We start from the raw sequence: 3,741 nt of genomic DNA, 5'->3' as shown, positions 1-3,741 counted from the left end.
CCCGCTGCTGCAGCAGCAGGGGTCACGCTAGGAAAGGAAGAGAGGCCACGGTTACTCGCTGACCCCGTCAGCAGACAAACAAGTGCCCGGGTCCTTCCCAGGAAGGAAACCCTCCCAGCTGGGCTGCCCAGGCTGAGGCGTCCCTTACCGGTCCCTTTGCTGCTGCGGGCCCTCCTGGGGTGCCCCCGGCTGCCTGAGCCAGGCAGGGCGGGGAAGAAGCTTCAGTGGCTCTGGGGACGAGCACTGAGAGCGGCTGTCGGCAGCTCCCAGAGCACGAGACCAGCTCCAAGGCTATCCTCGCTGCTCGCTCCAAACCTCACGGACACGCTCGGCTGGAGTGCGGGCACAAGGCAGAGTGAGAGACTCTGTGCCCGGCTACAGGCAGTGAGGGCCAAGAGGTCACAATCCACTGCTGCATATGTCACTATCCCTCACGTATGACATCACAATGGGCGAGCGTCATCTGCAGCACTCCAACCCCAGCAATGGCATCCGAGTTTTCCGCAGTTCCTCTGTCCCTTCCGTTCCCTATATTGTGTCTGCTCGCTGTTGGCATTTTGCAGCAGTGTCTGGGGCTTTGATTGTGTCTTCCCACGTCGCCCCAGCTGTGACAAATCTCCAGATCTGTATACAGGACTGGGGTGTCTTCAACAAAACCCATGTCTTCCTCTGAGGCAACAGGACACTGGCCTAACTGACTCTCCCCACAAGCCAGCACTGCTGCCCTGCCCCCTCCGTGCATTGGTTCCTCCCACATCAGTTCAGAGACGGCCTGTGGCTCGCCCCTGGAGACTTCCTCCTTTTCTTCTCCCCTAGCCGGTGGCAGCAGGGCTGATCCCCTCTGCCCAGCATGCACCAGGCCTAATCCAGGCTCTGCCTCCTTTCTGGGATTGCAGCCATAAGTGACACTGCCCATCCAGAGGGGCTCAGTGGAAACTGCTGAGGCAATGAAGCTGGAGCACTTGTCCTGCAAGAACGGCTTGCGTTGCCAGCACCAGTTCAGAGGCAGTTGACATGAACTGCAATTGGGAGGATGTCATGTTTTTATTGTTTTTTGTTTTTGGTTCTCTAGTATTCCGCATCAAAACATCATGTAGTGTACTGGGAGTTAAAGTGTTAATGCTCCAATTCCAGGCACCTATCCCTATACATTAAAGAAGTCATGGGATCTGGCCCTTCCGGGTGGGGCGGTCTCTTACTGCCTGGCAGTGGGTGCTGGAGGGTGCTTTCCTGGCCGTTCCAAGCTTTTCAGGTTTGAATCGGTATCGGGAACTCTCTCTCTCTCCTATTTTATTTGATTTATTAGTCTCAATTTCAATTGGATTGTATTATATTGTGTTATCTTGCATTCTGATATCATAATTAGTAAAATAAGTTTTCCTCCATAGATTGTTGCCGCTGTTTTTTTGTTTCCTCCCTTCCCATTTTGTGGGCTGGGGAGGGGAGGGCAGGGGCCTACCGCCCCCTGTCACGGGTGTAGATTGATCTACATCCTCCTTTGCAACAATGCCTAGGCACTACAATATGAGAAATCAACCTTCACCACTTAGTTCATCAAGAGAATCATTTAGTTCATCAAGAGATTTAGTTCTTCCAAGAGTATCTTTCAAAATCTAGGAGGACGTTTGGGAGGTTAACTAACTGACTTGTTCTACCTAGTGCAAACTGCTGGACAACTTCAAAGCTTGGTGTTAGGGAACAGACTTCAAGCAATAATCTTTAAGGGATTAGACTTTAAGCAAGATCACTGCAAGATAGAGACATTCTGGTGGGTCATTTATGTTAACTCTAACCATTAAGTTTCATATAACCAAAGAACATCCACAAATTTTGCTGAACGTACGATGCTCTTAGAAAAGAAAATAGGCATATTTTATGAAGAAGGGGGGCACATATTTTGGAAAGCTAAGGGTTTTCTGATTGGAAGATGTTCTGCTTCTTTAAGCTCACAATGGTATTGCTTGCTTTCCCCTTGTGATCCATCTAACTGCAATGTATTAATTTTGTGTGGAAATTCTCTCTTCCGGAAAAACTTAGGTCGTGATATTTTGATTGGCCACACAGCTTGGTTTTTAACATTTAGATTTTCTGCAACAAGATCAGAGAAATATAAATTACATTTATTTACTTTCATCCTACACAAGTGCAAAAACATACCAGAAATCTCAAGAGGTTCAAGAAAAGAGAAGACTGCCCTCACCATGGTAAGAGAATGGTTTAGAAAACTGATAGGAATAGGAGAAATAAATTCGTGGATAAAGTTTGCTGTCTCCAAAGTCCTGAATATCTGTGTCATAGTCCTGTGCTTTCATACACTTCCTAAAAGCCTTCAGGGATTTAGCTGCCTCTTCTGAGTCCGTGCCTCAAACTGGCCATACAGAGGCGCCAGAGAAACAATGTCAACCTCAGTGCTTGGACAAAGGCCGCTTCTGAGACTGCTTTACTCCAAAAACATCCTGTAGCAGACATCCAGACACACCGTGGGCCTCTCTGTGAAGTTCTAATGGAACCGAAGGCTTAAATGGCATTTATTATGATTTTGTGGTACATGTGTTCTTTGCAAGGTGAAGCTGAATGGGATTTCCAAGACCTTTCCTACGCACATTTTGCACCACCTACCGCCCCCTGCCCCATTGCAAGTGGAATAGTGCATTGCCTTCTGAGGAGTTGTATGGTGATGCGAGCTGGAGCGTAGGCTGATGAATTTCATGGCTGTAAATGTTCACCAGCCATTTATTAAGCCGCCTCATACTCATTACTGGCTGTACAAAACAACTTGTGAGTGCAGCATTAGCGCAGAATGTACATGCAAGCGGAGACTAGCAAAGTTCCCCACAAAACTTAGCTGATTGAAAAAGCAGTTTGTTAAGAAACGTTTCTTAAAGCAGACCTCTAAAATACTGCTTCTCCTGGATCCCTTCATTAAGGGCAGCAGTTGAGGGGACCGGAAGCTCCTCCTCCACATTGGCTTCCCCGGTGCTGCTGGGCTGCCCTTGTGCCATGTGGCAGCATGGGAGGCCTTCAGGCCCAGCAGTCATCGCACCTCCCCACTGCACACTGCACAGCTTGGACAATGAGCTGTCTGACAAAGCTGGCAGCCTGGCTTCACAGGCCAGCCTACCAATAAAAATATATACTTTTCCTCCCCCACTTACCCCCTTCTTGACAAAATGTAGATTTTTTTATTTATTATATTTTTTTTTTTAGTGCTGTTATCCAGATATGTCTTAGGTCTCTGAAGCAGATAGGAAGACGGAATTTTAACAAGTAGTTGTTCTGTCAGCCTTGCATATTTAGGATATATCTTTAATAGATACTTCAGAATCACAGTGACAATTCATTTTTGCAAAGCTACTTTAAGCATCTCATCAACTGGATTAAATATGATTCAGCAGAGGTGTTCATGCAAAATATTTTTCAACTTAAAGCTAACTTTTAAATTCACAGTACAGACTAATTAACCATGTAGGCCAAATAAGTCATTCCTGTTTCCAAGCAGTTCACTGAATAGCTGCATAATTCAAGTTTAAACTTACAGATTGTTAATGCACACATTATTCTGTATGCTTCTATAATTAATGTTTTCATCCTGACTGTTGAAATTGCTGTTCAAATAAGAATATCACTAATGTTGCTTCACTGATTTTGCAGTAATTCACTACTTAGAGCAATTTCCACTAAAGCCAGCAAGAGCTTACCTTTAAAAGTTTACCTTACAAGTATAATTTTATTAAGATTCAT

The sequence above is a fragment of the Meleagris gallopavo genome, chromosome Z (assembly GCF_000146605.3).
Source record: "Meleagris gallopavo isolate NT-WF06-2002-E0010 breed Aviagen turkey brand Nicholas breeding stock chromosome Z, Turkey_5.1, whole genome shotgun sequence".
In the NCBI taxonomy this organism is placed as follows: domain Eukaryota; kingdom Metazoa; phylum Chordata; class Aves; order Galliformes; family Phasianidae; genus Meleagris; species Meleagris gallopavo.
Note: the sequence above shows the minus strand (reverse complement) of the source record.